Below are 18,693 nucleotides of genomic sequence, written 5' to 3' on the forward strand. Positions count from 1 at the left end.
ATTTAGACACATGCAGAAGACATGGTCTTGGTCAATGATTTACACAAGAAAGCCTGTTGGAATGTTCTGGAAAATAATTTTCTCCCAGTAATAAGAGATGAGGAGATAAGGAAGGTAAAACTGTTCTCCTTCCTCCTCCCTCTCTCCCTTTCTCCTCTACCTTGTATCATTGTGTTACTGAATTAACAAACAGCTTATTCTCCAAAATTATTGTTCTATAAATTTATAAATTCCTATGGTTTATGCCAATTGCGTTTTTTGTTACTCATACCCAAAAGTATACTAACTGAAAATAGAATTTAGATGATAAAGCAGAAGTGTATTGTTGCATAAGGTATAGACACACTATGGTGGATGCGGTATTTTTGTTTTGAAAAAACAAAGTATGTTAAATTTGGACAGTTAAAGCAGATGTCTAAAGTAGGGGTTTTTTTGCCACCCAAAATGATATCTCCTTTCCTATGTCTGGGAAACCTTCCCTCTCATAAAGCAGAAACTTCTCCTGCTGTGGAAGCCAAAAAAATCCCAAATACAGATTTCCTCAGGCTTCCTTATTAAAGAGATTAAAGTATGAGCACAGGACCTCATGTATTGATCCAAGTCTGTACTCAAACTAATTCTATGAAAAAGATGAGGAATCCATTCTTGCAAGGAAGGTGTCCTAGTGGAAATAAATTGAGTACTGATGGTGTTAGAATCTGTGCTTTCTCACAGTATATTCGTGAGAATCATTCTGTGACATGACTTCAGGCTTGTTTTTGTCTCATAGTCTCTAAAACTAGATTTCCAGTTTTCTTGGAGCTATCAAATATCATTTTGTCATTTCCTTTTTCAGCTTAAGTTAGTCGTATTAAATCTCTGCTGCTTGCAAGACAAAAGAGCCTTGCCTGATGTATTTGAATGAACTTCTGAGAGCGTCACAGGAAATTATTCACAGAACTCAGATACTCAGATGAGAACCTGGCTCCTGCTTTAGTTTAACTGAACCCAGGGATTAAATGTTGAGATTGTGCCTTTTTTTAAAGAACAGATTCTGTAGAAGGAAGGCAAGTCAGGCCCACCAGTACCAGTAGAGCAAGGTAATAAGGTAAGCATGTCAAAAGAGAGTATGGAGTATGGCACACTTTCATGCTGAAGTTTTGAGTGAGAAATCACATCCCAAAGGAGATTAGGGGTGGTTTCCATACAGAACTAAATTTTACTTTGAAAAGCTTTTCAAATGTCTAATTGCATAGGTTTTAATAAGAATGAAATAACCATTGTAAAGAGACAAATTAAATTTAGGCAAAGGTTGACTTTCAGTGGCTGGATTAGGATATCTCAGCATTCTCGAAAACATAAAATAATTATCTTAAATTTATGATTTTTGTCTCTTTTAAATTCTCCCCAATCTCCATCCCTTGTAATTCCTTGAATACAAGGAGCTTGAACTGTGAAAGTATTTGTTAAAATGAACCATCACAGCATGAAAAAGATATAGTGACTATTAAACTCAGAACTGTGTTCCATTTAGTATTTTAAAACATATACATCATAAGCACTTTGATGTATCTGTTTCAAAACATTGTGATGCCCAGGAAACTATGCAATCCCCCATTGAAAGAGAAGCCATAAACTGGAATATCACAGTAAAGAATAATTTTACATTTTAAAATGAACCCTGCCATAGACTGAGAGTTTAGGATCATAAAACCTCAGAGTTGGAAAGGAACTTAAAAGTCCTCTGGTCTGTTGGTTCCTATGACTTTCTCCACATCAAAAGGACTTTGGGAGCTTAAAACATTTTAGGCTTCACCCTATATTGATGCAGCCAGATTTAGGAACTACTAATCCATCTAGATCCAACTGCACAACCTTCAGACGCATAGTAGGTTAAAAATAACAGCAGCAAATATTAATTGATGGTCTAAAAGTATATAAGAAAGATCATTTGGGGTAAGTTCCTGTTTACTATTTTGATAAGTTCATAAGAAGTAACATAAAAGAAGAAAGAAAGGAAGACAGTAGTAAAACATCTGGAAAGTTAGAAGGATATGGAACATTCAAGTGTTCTTTTGTTTTTAAGAAAATAGTAAGGGCAGCCAACTCTAATGCAGTTTAATCTTTCCTGCATGCACAATACATTTCAGATTCTGAGAAAACAAGCAGTGGAAGTTAAGAGGGAAACTTCTAAGCTACTTCTTGCTGCTCTGGAAAATAAAAGTCATATTACTGTATCAGATAGAATTAGCTGTGGAAGGGAACAGGAGAGTCAATGTAAATTACATGATTCTCTCAGCAAATGCCAGAGTTGAACTCAAGAAAAATAGTCAAGATAGAAGGGAAAGAATATGATGAAATGCCAGCCATGTAACTTTCTCTCTTTATGGAGAGTTCTCTAGCTCTTATTTCATTGTTAAATTCTTCCAGCCATTTTATGTGGTACACATTTCCAAGCCTTCATATTAGATATCTATTCATTTACTAGAATAGAGAAGAATCTGAAATACACATTAAACTTCAAGACATTTCTTTCTAGAAGGGAATCAGTGGTAGAATGCTAAGCTCAATTTTTTCAACATATTCAGAAAGTTTACCAACCATAAAATTGAGAAGAGGATGGTAAAGGATAAAGTTATCCAAAGATTCTCTAAAGTTGTTACATTCATTTTGTTGTTCTAAACTCAGAAACATGAACAGATAGGGAAATGATTCCTTTTGAACATATGCATACAACCGCTGTTGTACAGTAGGATTTCCTCACTTTTTATAGCTGAATAATATTCCATTGTGTGAGTATATACATATATATGTATATATATATATATATAAATATATATATACACACACACACACATACATATCACAACTTCTTTATCCATTTATCTATCAGTGGACACTTGTGTTTTTTCCATGTCTTGAATAATGTAAATAATGTTGCTGTGAATATAGGGGTGAAGATATCTATTCAAGTTAGTATTTTTGGTTTTATGGATATATTCCTGGAATCTAAAGCCAGATTTTCTGAATCTAATTTCAGTGGTCTTTCTGATATAAAAAGGTCCCTCTTCTTAAGGACTTATATTATCAGTTTAGGTTTTGGCATCAGTGGGCATAAGCAAACTATCCATTGTCATTGTCATGACATGCAATATCCATTGTCATTGTATTGAACAAGTTGGTTCTATTACTTATCACAATGAAGGAGAATACAACCATGAGGAATCATGGTTTGACTCAAGAGGGTAGTATAAAAAAATCTTAAAGTATAGGATTTAGGCTTTGATTTGGAGGAAGACTTGGGAGAGGGTAGGAAGAAGTGGGGCTTTTTAGTAAGAAGAGCAGTTCTTTTATTGTACCTTAATAAGCCTTATCTATATAGAAAAGAGACTAGAATGATGATACAAAAATTGTGATTGGTAAAGAAATAGCAATTATTCATTTAGGCCAAGAAAGAGGAAATTTGGTATTTTGTGGGTGGCCCAGTCACCTTACTTTTGTTTGTGCTTATACATAATTATGAAGTAACCATACTTTTTCTCATTTTATCATGGTCTGAATGTAACCTTCTCTGGGGTTTATGATAAGTAAAATTGCTTATATTTAATAGAATAACATGGCTGGTTGTGAGTGCCGGGCAAGCTTCTAAATGTCTGGGGCTGCCTTTTCTTTCATTCTTTCACTAGTATAGAAAGATTCAGTGCAGTTGGAGATATAGGAGAGTGTTCAAAGGTAGTAAATTGGTTCTAGTACAAACTTCAGTGTGTTGAGGGGCAGGAGGGTTAGTGGGTGGGAGTACTTCCCCATCCAACAAGCAATCCTCAGGACACTAGCTGGGTATCCCAAAATTTAACTCAATTCTGATACTACCTGGAGATCACATCAGATTCCACAGGTTAAGGGTTCAGTTCTACAAGACTGCCACCTTCCCCTCCACACCCTGCCTCCAACTTCAGATGTCAGTGGCAAGTTCAGGTGGTTACCTATACTTCTGACAAACTAGCTGTAAATCCGAGGTTCCCAAGACTCCTGCCTTGAGTTCAATTAATTTGCTAGAGCAGCTCACAGAACTCAGAGTAACATGTTATTATATCACCAGTTTATTATAAAAGAATATAACTCAGGAACAACCAAATGGAAGAGATGAATAGGACAAAGTATGGAGAAAGAGTGCGGCACTTCCATACCCTCTCCAGGCCCCACTCTCCCCAAACTCTATGTGTTCTCTAACCTGGAAGCTCTCAGAACCCTGTCCTTGTGGGGTTTTATTCAGGCATCACTATATAAGCATGATTGATTAAATCATTGGCCATTGGCAACTGGACTCAATCTTCAGCCTCTCTCCCTTCTCTGGAGATGGAGGTGTGGGTGGGGTGAGACTGAAAGTTTCAACTCTTTAATCATATGGTTGGTTCTCCTGGCAACCAATGCTCATTCTTAGGTGGGAGTCTAAAGATCTGATATGAAAAAAGACACCTTGATCAGTCCCATTATTTAGGAAATTCCAAGGGTTTTAAGAGCTCACGATATCACAGATGGAAATATAAGTTTGAGATTAATCAGACATGGTTGGAATTTTCAGATGGGTCCCTCCCTCCCTTTAGCAAGAAAGAGAAGAGTAAACATAATACAGGAATTCAGTATTGAATGAATCACATTTAGGAAAGGAAAAAGAAGACTGAGGAAGCAAACAAAAGTTGTTATTTTAATGTTTTTAATTATCTTTAAACAAACTTACAGGAAAAGAACATCTTTTAATAATATACCTAGGGCAAAGACTACAGTCACTGATACAGGGATTTACAACCTAAATCTCCCTTCAAGAAAACAGAACTCACTCCTCCAACTTTTGGAAATACTGCCAGAAGAAGATCTTCAGCTGTTAGCTCCTTAAAGAGGTTGTCTAGTCTGAAAAGAGTCACCTAGTCCAAGGTCATGTGCTCTTCCTCAAGTAGTGTGTTTCCAATAACTAATTACATGCAGTATGAAAGTCCTCTCCCCTCACCTCATCTCAGGACAGCTCTGAACATTCATCTCAATTTCAAAACTTTAAGCATTTTGGCTGAAACCTCTGTTGAGACTGTCAGAGTTTAGCTTCTCTCTCAGCCCAATCCTGCTTCCTTTCCTTCCCTTCCACAGGGGTTGATCTCAAGAACACTCCCTAATAAACTTCCTGTACACTAATCTCTGTATGCCCCATACGTCAGAGTATGCTTCCCAGGGAACCCAGGCTGCAACATTTGGTATCAGAAGTGGTCAGAAAAAGTAGACACCAGTATGGGATCTTAAAGTTAGATGGTGAGGACTCATCACCCAGCTCACAATAATGCCCTCATCACTGGTGGTAGGTGGTGCACAGAGAGCCTGGTATATAGTAAAAGTGCAATTATTAAAACTGCCCCATTGATGAGCTAGCATATTTTATTATACCAGTGGAAGGGAATGCATTAGGACAAGGTTTCCCAACTTCAGCACTACTGACATTCTGGGTCAGATACTTATTATTGTTGGGGACTGTCCTATGCACTGAAGGATTTTTAGCAGCATCCCTGGCCTCTATTCAGTAGAAACCAAGATCACACTCTCCCATCCCACCCCACCAGTTGTGATAATCACAAATGTTTCTGGACGTTGACAAATATCCTTTCCACTTTTCATTTCTATGCCTTTGCTTATTTAAGACTTCAGCCTAAATATGTCTCCTCCACCTCTGCCTGTCAAGTAACTGTTTGTTTGTTTTTCTTGAGGGGGGCGTGTCCTTGGTTCAGTGCCAACTGCACCTAAAGTCTTTTTATATGGCCAAGATATAATAACTCTTCTTTGCCATTTCCCATTTTCTCTTAATATCTCTAATATAATCCGAATGAATCATGCTTCACAAGTACTAATGCTGCCCTATGTATATTAATGCCCACTTTACTACGACTCTGAGGTTTTCTATGGTTTACTTATAAGAAATACAGTATTCCCCAGACTTCTCCTTAGTACATGTTCCATGAAACTCAAGAATGTTTATATAAGTCTTGGTCATTTTGCACTTAGTTGTACCTGCCAGTGAATCAGGAACTCACCTCCTCTGATGACCATGAGTTCAGCAGCTGGGCTTCGAGCACAGGTCAATTGCCCACACGTGATTCCAGGAGTTCTGCTTGTGCAATGCCCCTCATGCTGACTTCTGCTTCTCAGCGCAAATACTTATCAATTTGCTGAATCCATTGTTGCTCTGGTGACAGCAGGGGAACATTTCAGCAGTTTGCCTGCCTAAATGTCTCCCAGCAAAGCTCAGGCAAGTGCTTGAGCACTGATGTGTTACAACTCTCAGTGGTATAGGTCTTTGAAATTACATACACAGCTATCGTTCTTCAGGAAACATATATGCTGCAAATGTGTCTGGGACAGAATTTTTTTCTTTATGAGCACCCTCCTAAATGCAAAACCAATGCTCCTTTGATCTTTCTGCTTAGTGCTGACTAGCTGTGGCCTTTTTCCTTTACTGAGACTTCCCTGTGCTCTGTTCCACCTTCCCTTTGTTCTTTTTCAGGGCTGCCCCAGCACATCAGTCATGTGTGAATATCCTTGAAACTCTATGGTCGTAGGTACAGCACAGAGATGGTTCAGGCTGTCAGAGTTCAATCTCTCTTTTATTCCTCAGGAGATGCTTTTCTTCCAAACAGATGGTGATGCAGGTGAGCTTGTGTGGGGAGAATTTGCTTCTAATTCTTCTTGTCAGAAACAAGGCATTGTTTTAAACTATGTTTTCCCACGTTGTCATAGGTCCCGGAGATGAACTATGTAGTTCTATGTGCCTTTTGGGCCTTTGTTCTGTATGTTCTTTGACACTACTAAAATGTATCAGATTGACTTTAAACAGTAGATTGTAAGTTTTACTAACTTGAGAAATAAAAACGAGAAAAACTAAAATGCTTTTAGAGTCTATTCCTAGAATAAATTCAGACCTCTGGACCTATGACATAACTTGTATTCTTATTTTTTTGGAAAAGCAAAAATAATAACAAGGAAAACACAGAACAATAAACATTATATGAATTTTTCCCCTCAGAGTAAGAAGTTACTTTTTTCTTCAAAGAAAAATAATTGTAAAGATTTTATTCAGCCATTGATTTATTCATTCATTCATTTATCCTTCTCATGAGAATTTGTCAAATGCTCACCAAGAAGGGTCAGGAATCTATTGAACCACTCTAATATCATGATATTTCCAAATTAATACAATAAAAATCAAAAGTACACTGATATTGAAACAGGATGACTCAACCTCAAGGAGTCTCATATTCATAATAAATGGCATCTTCAAGGAAATTGATTTTGTTTTGTTTTATAACTTCTCCGGCCAGTGAACTATTTAGGAGGGCATTGCCTTAGAAAAACCTAATCCATAATAACTGTCACATTAAAATCAAGGAGGTCTGGCAGATTATGTGTAGTTATATTCTTTTTCTTTACCAAAATTATCTTTTCACTTTATTTCAATGTTTGTGCAGAAGTAACCATGTAGCTCATAAGGGAATGAGCAGAGAAGATTAAAGTATATGAAAGAGAAGCCCCTGACAATTTTGGTTCCACAATAAATACAGATACAGTCTTTCAGGAATAATAATAAAAATGAATAGAAAAGTGAAATTCTTTTTACAAGACAACATATACTTTCAAGTTTTAAACTGTTAGGAATATACTTTTAGTATTTGCTTTTTAAAATAAAGTAAAATCTATCACAAATCTTAATGCATTTAGAAAATAAAATTAGAGTTCTGAGATATGAATTAACTTGAATATCCTTACTTATCCACTAAATAAGTTAAACAACATACTTAGTGAGTATAAAGCAGCAGCCAGTGTCCTTTCTGACTCTCTTTCATGAGGACTACCATTCTTCACCAACATACTTTGAGAATGAAGTTATTAGTCAAGTTGAATTAGCATCATTTGATAGATAAGGAGCTCCCAAAGGGGAAAGAGATATATTTGGTTCTTCTATGATGAATTTGTCTGACTGAGAACCCAAGAGCTTATCACCTCTCTCCTTCCCCATCCTCTGCTATACCTAACATTATTTGGAAATAGTAAAATTATTTCAAAACACCTTAATGAGATTTTTAAGTGAGTGTGTAATTTATTATATAATTATGTTTATGTTCTTTAGAGAAGGGGCTATATGTTTCAGGCTGCCAACTTTTTTGTAATTTTTGCCCATTTGTGGTGGTAGAGAGGTTACGTGTCAGGTTGGTGGAAGCAGGTCATCCATCTTGGTGTCCCTGCAGCTGTTCGGGGTGTTGGAAATCACTCTAGAATTAGAAACAGGAAACTTGGTCTCTCTGCAACATGGGGAAAATCATTTAACTTCAGTGAAACAGGAGTGATAATATCTTCCTTGCCTTCCTCGTAGAGCAATTATGTGGAGCATTTAATTATGAAATTAAAATACTTTCTAAATAAATTTTGGGCAGTATGATTATTTTCACAGGTATCAGAGATAAAATGAAGAGAAGCCAGGAATGATATGTAAGCAGCAGACCCTGAAGTTCTATTAATAATTGAGGACAAACAGTAGCCCCTGCCAGAGATGCTACAGATCAAATATACCACCTTAGATGATTGAATTAAAGACCAAGTTAAAATTAAAGCACTTAATTCAGAAGTGGGAAGACCACTGGATTCTAAGTTTGAATCCCTGATCTCTGATATGAGCTACGTGGCCTGGAGCAAGCTAATGTCTGTTATTAACCCTCTCAAAAAAGACAGAGTGAGCAAAATAACTTCTAATCAACAGTTTTCGCTTTTTAACATGATAACATCCAGCTCCCACTCCAAACAATTTATATACCATAATATTATTAATGCAAACAATTTATTTTTATATATCTTTTCTCTAGCTTCCTCTTCTGAATTAAGTGAATAGTAATATATAAATTCAAATATGACATATAAATACAGAAGGAATTTTGTTTGGAGCTATTGCATTAAAGTTGCAACGATGTAAACTGTCTTTATTTTTGACGCGCAGGCTCAGCGGTCATGGCTCACGGGCCCAGCCGCTCCACAGCATGTGGGATCTTCCCGGACCGGGGCACAGTCCCGTGTTCCCTGCATCGGCAGGCGGACTCTCAAGCACTGCGCCACCAGGGAAGTCCCTAAACTGTCTTCATTTTAAAGACAATTCAATTAAAGCCCTGAGAGTTTTGATCACTTGCTAACATGATACAGCTACTAATTGTGTGAGTACTGTTCATCTGTATTCTACAATTATTTCTCAGCCATTGATAAAAATTTGTGATGATTAAGCAATCATTGTTCAGATACTCATATAAATGCAGGGCCAAAACGTCTGCAAATTATTAGCCCAAATGTGTTGTACCCTCACGATATTTTGATTTGCAAGAACTCTGGCTTGCCATTTAAAATCGTTAGCTATGATGCTTGAGGCCCCAGATGTTTTTAAACAAATAGATTATTCAGATTTGCAGTGTAAGTGAGCTGCCTTTTTCATTGGAAAGAAGGTTCAGAAGAAAGAGCTTGGGTTAGCTGAGAACATGCCTCCTGAAACACATACTGGAGAATAATCATGGACTTCCTTGAATATCAGGTTTGTTTTCTTTAGTGATAGTTCTCAATAGTTAATGGAAAAGCCAGAAGTCATTGCAAATGAGTTTAGTCTCTGGTCTTTCTTTCTGTGAAAAGGCCCTGATGTCCAAGTGGACAAGCAGGTGAAATTTCAGGAAATCTGTAATGGAAAACTCACATTAAGAGTTTCACAGATTTCAGTTAAGTTTTTTTTTTTTTTTTTTCCTCCTCATTCAAGTTTGATCTTGTAGGGAGATGGAATAGAGTTTACAGATAGATCTACTGAATATGGAATTCCTGGTCTTCCTAGAGAATTGTGTAAAATAATTCTCGTCATCCTATTCTCGCTGATACTCCATAGTCTTTCTCCTTTTCACTTTCTTTCTCTTTTCCAGTTCATTATATTGATGCTACTTTCATTTAATGAATTGCATTTCTGCCACTCATGCCCTTTAAAATTGTTTTATTTTCATTCCTGGAAGAGGAGAGTGTTCAGCAAATCTTTCTTGATTATTAGTACAAAAGCTGTCTTGCTCTTTGCTTGGTTTCTGAAGGAAAAGTCCACTTGCCTAATTTTGACTTCATTTACATTTTCTCACATTGACCTCCCTTTTACAACTTCATCACCTCTATCATTAGCACAGTATCTACTGTGGGTTGGAAGGCTATACCTACTCTGGTTTGGACTCTAAGCTACTTAGACTTGCGCCAGTGTATATAAAAATCTCACTTATTCCTTAAATAAACTTAAGCCATTATTAGCCCCATAGAAGTAAATGAATCTCACAGATTTTAAGTAGTTTTGTTTAAGATATATACCAGATTAGAGACAGAAATGAACATAATATTTAGTGTTGCTTTTGTCATTATTGGAAGAAATAAAACTATCTTCTATGTCTGAACCCAGATCTGGATAGGTGATATTTCAGGATTTTTACATATTCCTTCAAAAATTATTTGGAAAACCTCTGACTAAAAAAAAAAACCCAAGAAAGAAAACAGCAAGAAAACATGAACTGCCTTGTTTTTTCTTTCCCACTATTTAGTACAGAAGAAAAGTATAAAATATCATCAATATTTACATTTCAAAGCAGAGGTTGTTTAGCACAATAATGTTTGATAAGTAAATGGAGGAAAGCTATTCTTTTTTAAAGTTAGGTACAAGCTATGATTTTTGTTGCTGTTGTGATTACCTCAAAATCTTAGTCATTTCAACTTCCCTTTTCTCTTGTTGCTTGTGGTTAATTACCAAGTCCAATTTCAAATTCATATTATGACGAGCATCACCTCTATTTTCTTTCCAGAGAATCCATGGCGTTTCTACATTGGGGATTATACACGTTTCTTAAGAAAAAATGGAGGCTTGCCCCATATGGCCATGCCATGTTTTTCTAAATTATTATTTCCTGCTTCTTTATATGAACCCCGTGTGCAACTAAAGCTATTCTTCCAAGTACATGTGGATAATCTACTTGCCTAGATTTTTTTTAAGGATATTCCTTCTTACTGGAGAGCCTTATTCTATTATAAATCACTGTCTATCAAGTACACATATGTCCACATTTCATATATCCCTTACATTCTAGGATAACTGTACTAAACAGAACACTTAAATTTTACCAGTTCTCTATCCTTGTAGCCTGAAGCTTATCATTTATCCCTTCCACTCATTGTTTGATCTCCACAATGAGGTTAGGACAATAGGACTTTATGATCCTTAGCTACAAATGACAAAGGAGGCAAACCTGTGGTTTATTTTCTGTACATCACTCTGTACAGTTGTTCACCAAATTCTTTGAAAAAATATTATCCATTTGTTTGTGGAAATCTTCAGAAATCCTCTTAGGATACTGGAATTAAATAATTACAGAACACAAGACACAGGGAATTTAGAGATCTGGTATTTCCTAATGTTGGAGAAATGCTCTGAAAAAGAAATGAGTTTAAGGTAGACAGCACTCTTCATTTTATTCACTCTATTTCTTTCACACTGATTATTTATTTCAATTAATATTTGAAGGTTGTTTTATTGACATTTGAATATTTGAATGTCACTGTATTATCATATATTATAAAGCTATAGTATTATATAATAGGGACATTATCTGTTACATGCTCCCAATATTTGCCAAATATTGTTTATAAAAACAAAAATACATGGAATTGATCAGGTTATTATTTTTTCTCTTCAAAGTTTACATTTTCCCAACTCAGATAGAAAATCTAACCTCAGGAACTATATACCAGATTTTCTAAAGGTAAGAAAATGTTAAAATGGACACAATTTTTAAATTATACTCTCTCTTCATATTGGGGGAAAAGAAGTGGATTCTAGTTCATCAACTGTGAATTCTGGATTAAATATCCTTCTATCCCAATCTTTGTAAGAGAAACATTAAAAGCCTATTTAGGATTTTATACTGTAACGTGTTGTGACTCTTTAAGGATTTGCTACATTTGTTTCACCTATACTTTTTTTTTTGTCTTAATTATTTTAAAGCAAAACCCCGACTTTGTTATTTCACCCCTCTAGGAGTCAGTATTTATATCCTTAAAAAATTATCTGGATATTTTCCTATATAACCAAATTTATCCAATTGTCTTGAAATATGTTTTTACAATTGATATTTTTCAAACAGGAACCAAGTAAGGTCCACACTTGCCAGGTGCTTATGTTGCTTACATCTCTTTTTATCTAAAACAGCCATACTATTACATATTGTTGATCTGCTAAAGACAACAGATCACGTGCCCTCTAATACTTCCAACATTCTAAATTTTCTTTGCTGTTTGCTTTGTGATGTTGATTTATTTGTTTCTCTATCCTTAGTATTCTTTTTTTTTTTTTTTTTATGGCTGCGTTAGGTCTTCGTTGGGGTGCGGGCTTTCTCTAGTTGCAGTGAGCGGGGGCTACTCTTCATTGCGGTGTGTGGGCTTCTCACTGCAGTGGCTTCTCTTGTTGTGGAGCATGGGCTCTAGGCACACGGACTTCAGTAGTTGTGACATGTGGGCTCAGTAGTTGTGGCTCGTGGGCTCTAGAGCTCAGTCTCCATAGTTGTGGCACACGGCCTTAGTTGCTCAGCGACATATGAGATCTTCCCGGACAAGGGCCCGAACCCGTGTCCCCGGCACTGGCAGGCAGATTCTTTATCACTGCACCACCAGGGAAGTCCCTTAGTATTATTAATATACTAATTATTGGCCCTACATATATGCTAAAATTTGGGATTAGATGTTTTGTTTGTTTTTGAAAGAATAGTTCTTAAGTGGTGCCATGTATCCTGCATCGTGTTTGGAGACAGGCAATGTCTTATTGTCCCTTCTTAGTGATGTGGTGATTGATTGTGCAGTTAATTCAGGTCATAATAGCCTGCATATCAGAAGGTTGACTTAACACAGCTCTCTGATTTTTGGCCACAAATAACCTAAATCCTTCCAGCTAGTGACGTCAAGGTATGGATCAAATGACTGTGCATAACCCCTTTCTTGGGTTCTGAGCTAGGAGACTAAAGATCTGGGAAATTAATTTAGATGTGCATGTGTATTCTAACACAGGCATATTAACCAAATTTTAAAAGTAAAGAACTGACTCACAGGGATTATAAAAAGTAATGGAATCTGAGAACCACCCCCCTTTAACTCTCCATGAAAATACCCTTGAAAAGATACAGATAACAAGGAAAAAGCAACAGTGATTCCAGAAACTAAGCATAAAAAGAGTGGAAACAGCAAAATTATGGAGGGATATCTTTAAACTTTGATGACATTACATAAATGTCATTGAGAGCTGATGTATCCTTTAACTCCTAAACTAAAAGAGCACTGGTACAATTTTTGGGCAAATCTCATTCATATCCCCTAAATAATGAATGTGAAGTTTAACTTTATGTAGATCTGAGTTTAATTCTTGGATTCTTGCCTCTTATCTGCTCTGTAATTCTGGGGAAGTTACTTCGTCTCTATAAGCTCCTATTTCTTTATTTATGAAATATAGAGTGGATTTCATTACTTTCCTCAGAGTCTGCATGTAGGAATTAAGCTGGAGAATGCATATATGTATAATAGTATCATGTTGTTTTAAAATAGGTTTTATTATTATTTAGAAATGGTAAGGCTAACAGAGATAACTGTCATTGAAAATATAGTTTGTTATACTTACGGATGTCAACTTTACTGTGGTTTCCATGGGAAGGAACAGGCAAGGCAGGTTAAACATTTTTAGGATTGAGTAGTTTGAATAATTCCATTGGCTCTGGGGTCTCTAGTTTTCTGGTACCCAACCCTGGGGTGATTAAGGCAGGTGACTAGTGGCCTAGGATATGAGAATCCAATAGACAAGTTAGTTGGGCTGTGGGCTCTGGATCGCACTTAAAAGGCATGTGGGCAAATTATTGTTTTGAATTTTTCATCCCTTCTCCACTGATCTAAATGATACTGTTTTTATATATCAGGTTCTCCTTTATTCATAGATCTATTTTTCATCTGTGCATTTTTTTCCCATGGGTCTCCTGTATCCTTTCTTCCTGTATAGCTTTTCAATATATGCTAATTGTTTTAAACTTTTTGTTTTGAAATAATCTTAGACTTGCAGAAAAGTTGAAATAATAGTACAGAGTTAATGTATAAGTTTCAACCAGTTTCCTATGGTAACATCTTTTTAAAATTTTTTTCAAAATTTTATTGGTGTAGAGTTGATTTACAATGCTGTGTTAGTTTCAGGTGTACAGCAAAGTGATTCAGTTTTATATATATATATATATATATATATACATTCTTTTTCAGACCTTGTGCAGGGGATGTACTTCTCTGTATCGTTCCAATTTTAGTATATGTGCTGCTGAAGCGAGCACTGTGGGTATGTTTTGATAGTTTGTGTCTTTCAATAAATTTTCCATCTAAGGGGACTTCCCTGGTGGCTCAGTGGTTAAGAATCCACCTGCTAATGCAGGCGACACGGGTTCGAGCCCTGGTCCAGGAAGATCCCACATGCCGTGGAACAACTAAGCCAATGCACCACAACTACTGAGCCTGTGCTCTAGAGCCTATAAGCCACAACTACTGAACCAGCATGCCACAACTATCGAAGCCCATCTGCCTAGAGCCCATGCTCCACACTGCAATGAAGAGTAAACCCCTCTCTCTGCAACTAGAGAAAACCGGCACACAGCAACGAAAACCCAACGTGGCCAAAAGTAAATAAATAAATAAATTTATTTTTAAAAATTTCCATCTAAATTGTCAAACGTATCGGCACAGGGTTATCAACAAAATTGCCTTATTGTGTTTTAATGTTTGTAAGATCAGTAGGGATGTTCTCTCTTTCATTCCTAATATTGATAGTTTGTGGTTTTTCTCTTTCGTCTTGATCTACAGAACTATGGTTTTATCCAAACTGATGATCTTTTCAAATTATGAATATGTGAATGTGTTCTCTTTTTTGTTAGTTTACTTTCTATTTCACTGGCTTCCACTTTTTATTATTTTCTTCCTCTTATATTTGGGTTTCTAGCTTCTAAAGGTAAAAGCTTAGAGTATTAATTTTAAAATTGTATTCATTGTTAATACAGGTAGTTAAAGATTACAAATTTCTCTTTCAGTGCTACATTAGTTGCATTCCACAAATTTTGCTATATTGCATCTATAAATTGCTTCCAGTTGTTTCATAATATCCCACATGTCTTTCCACTTACATTACTATCTACAACTCTCAAGGATGAGTGACTCATGATGTCTCCAGTACTCTAACACCCAACACAAATACTGCTTCAGTAATTCCTAATATCATACCCTTGTATTCTGAGAATTTCTTTGGGGTACATACCCAGGAGCAGAATTTTTGTCATATATCTAACTACCTTGCTTCACTCTATTAATCATTTGAACAATTTACAAAAAACATAGTTTTTTTCTTGATTTCCATGTAAATGCTGTTTCATTTGTGCTTAAAATGCTGGTTTTCTTCTTTTTCAGTCCACATATCTTTATTCTTTTTTTTCTGCCCCATTACAACATTGACTATAAGTGTTAATCTTTGTCTTAATCCTAGTTTTGAAAAGACTGTATCTTAGACATTTATGGAAAGTATTTTGTAGTTTCCTGTTTTCAGCCTAAGCTCCTTCTTAGTGTACCATGGTATTCATCATTGATGAATATTAAATTTTAACAAAACATTTCTAAATATACTGAGATTATTGTATGGTTTTTTCCCCTTTAATATATTTTTGTAATGATTTTTTTTTCCAAATTGAATTCAGTGTACATTGCTGGATAAGCACAATCTTGCCATAATGTTTTTATAAAATACATTGCTTTATATGTTTTTCTCTTTTTTTGGAATATATGTTCAGAAATGAGATTAACTTGTGATTTTTCCTCTCTTGTTATATCCAAATCTTGTTTGGGCATTAAAGTTATACTGGTCTCATAAAGTTGTGGAACAATCTCTGATATTTTGTTTTCTGGAAAACTCTGTAATTCTGTCCCTTGAATCTTTGGTATGTTTCAACTCAAAAAATAACTGGGTGTGTGAGAGTGTGTATGTGTACGTGTGATTATTTAACAGTAATATGTCAATTTTCTTCTTCTGATTTGATCCAGTTTTTGTAAGTTTTATTTCTCTAGAAGTTGTTCATTTATTTAAAATTTCAAAATTGGCACATACAGTCGTTCATTTTGTTTCCGTAATAGTTAATCTCTGCTTCATCTAGAGCTGTACTTTTATTCCTGTTATTATTGTTAGTGAGTTTCTTTCCTTGTCATAAGCATTTCATTTTACTTTATTTTTTATCTCAAAGAAACATCTTAAAATTTCTGCAATGATTTGTTTTCTTTATTTTCTTCTAACTTATTGTGTTTTAATTATTTTATTTTATGTAACATTAAATTGAATTCTTTATATTAATCATATAAAGCTGACTGCCACCAATAAAAAGAACCCCAGTCAGTAAATTTCCAAATTAGAAACCTCTTTCTTTCTCACTTTATATCCAATTAACTTACATTCTGCAAAATGATTTTCAAACTCAAACCCCTCTGATTACGTAGGGCTTCAGAGTCCTTCACACGATCTTTGTATCCAGGCTTAAGGCAAAGAAAAGAGAGCATGTGTGGAAAAAGCTCTTTATTCCTCAGGGATGGCAGTCATTACATCCATTCACATTTTTTTTTTTTTTTAATTTTTTATGTTTTTCGGTACGCCGGCTTCTCACTGTTGTGGCCTCTCCCGTTGCAGAGCACAGGCTCCGGACGCGCAGGCTCAGCGGCCATGGCTCACGGGCCCAGCCGCTCCGCAGCATGTGGGATCTTCCCGGACCGGAGCACGAACCCGTGTCCCCTGCATCGTCAGGCGGACGCTCAACCACTGCACCACCAGGGAAGCCCTATTCACATTTATTGATGAGACCTATTGTTTGGCCACAAATCTCTGTCGTAAAACTGGGAAATGTAGTCTAGCTGTGGACTAAGCGAAAAGAAAACACAAATATTGGTCAGCATTGGGCCAGTCATGCCAGAGTCCATAATTGTACTCACCAAATATCCGCTTTCTCCTTCCCTCCATGCTGACCCCCCTGAGAAATGTCCCAGAGACATACCCCGTCACTGTATACTGCTCAAAGTCCAGGATCTTCAGGTGATTTGCTGTCCTTTTCTTCAGATTTGAACATGATTCCTGTTCCAGCAGCCAATAAGTAATACAACTAGTTATCTGTTCCCTTCCACATACATTGCACAGTGTTAAACCAGGGACAAAAAAAACCACTCCACAAGCTCTGATTCAGAAAGGGGAAGAATAGGAGACCTAAAACAACCATTATTCTGTGTTAATTCAAAAATCCTTTTGAGCAATTTTAACAGGGACAGTACCCTCCTGTCCCTATTTTGGAGGTGTGAGAAGTTCTTTGCATTCTTAGAATCAAGTATGTTTTGATTCTACTCTGGAGGGGAGTCTTCTTCTATCTGTGGTTCTCTGGGGCCCCAGACTCTAATCACTGTTAAATTATTCCTCTGTCTGTTGTTAGTCCCACTTGCTTTTCTATTTCATCAGCGTCACCAAGGATAAGGTAGCAAAGCCCTCTTTGACTTTGTCAGCGGCTGCTGACCTCCATAATACTCCCCTGTCCTTTGTAGCCCATCCCTGCTCCAGGTTAGTGGGTCAAGAATTATCAGAATTTGTTCCCCACTAGTCAGTCTGTTTTGACCGCAATCTCTTATCCCATTGGAGCTCTGGATTAGGGCTAGGACAGGATTTTACTTAACTTTCCCAGTAGACTTGTCTCTCCAGTGTGTAGTGTGTGGTGTGGTACTTGCTCCCCTAGATCCCTCCTTGCTAGGTTGCAGTGGCTTGACTGCTTTCTTGTCCTCAAAGTGGCAGATCTTGACAGGTAGCCCTCTCTATAGAGCTACTATCTCCACATTCTGTTGATTACTCCCTCCCCTCTCCTCTTCAGTTCAGGAGTAGTAATGGCTCTCTGCTCTTCCTCACCCCAGGGTCAGTTTACCATCCCTCTTTGGATTTCCTTAACCCTACCTATTCCTTGGTAAACATGTCTTTATCCAACTCTCCTTGATTGCCTTATTTGAGCACACCCTCTTACTCTTATTGAGACATAAAGGATGATGTAAGCAAACCTGACTTTGAATTCCAACTCTGCCACTTGCTTTAAAAACAAGTTTTGTGAACCAGAATTTGTTCCCCACTAGTCAGTCTGTTTTGAGCACAATCTCTTATCCCATCGGAGCTCTGGATTAGGGCTAGGACAGGATTTTACTTACTTTCCCAGTGGACTTGTCTCTCCAGTGTGTAGTGGGTGGTGTGGTACTTGCTCCCCTAGATCCCTCCTTGCTAGGTTGCAGTGGCTTGACTGCTTTCTTGTCCTCAAAGTGGCAGATCTTGACAGGTAGCCCTCTCTATAGAGCTACTATCTCCACATTCTGTTGATTACTCCCTCCCCTCTCCTCTTCAGTTCAGGAGTAGTAATGGCTCTCTGCTCTTCCTCACCCCAGGGTCAGTTTACCATCCCTCTTTGGATTTCCTTAACCCTACCTATTCCTTGGTAAACATGTCTTTATCCAACTCTCCTTGATTGCCTTATTTGAGCACACCCTCTTACTCTTATTGAGACATAAAGGATGATG

The 18,693-nt window shown here is 36.7% G+C and overlaps 1 non-coding gene across 1 annotated transcript; it reads right to left on the bottom strand.

Annotated features, from left to right (window-relative positions):
• Positions 1–14,304: 14,304 nt before the first annotated feature.
• Positions 14,305–14,408, bottom strand: LOC112396564 (U6 spliceosomal RNA). Its single transcript, XR_003002597.1, has one exon. It is a non-coding gene; the product is annotated as a U6 spliceosomal RNA (small nuclear RNA).
• Between the last annotated feature and the right edge of the window lie 4,285 nt (positions 14,409–18,693).

The sequence above is a fragment of the Neophocaena asiaeorientalis genome, unplaced genomic scaffold (genome assembly GCF_003031525.2).
Source record: "Neophocaena asiaeorientalis asiaeorientalis breed wild unplaced genomic scaffold, Neophocaena_asiaeorientalis_V1.1 scaffold723, whole genome shotgun sequence".
In the NCBI taxonomy this organism is placed as follows: domain Eukaryota; kingdom Metazoa; phylum Chordata; class Mammalia; order Artiodactyla; family Phocoenidae; genus Neophocaena; species Neophocaena asiaeorientalis.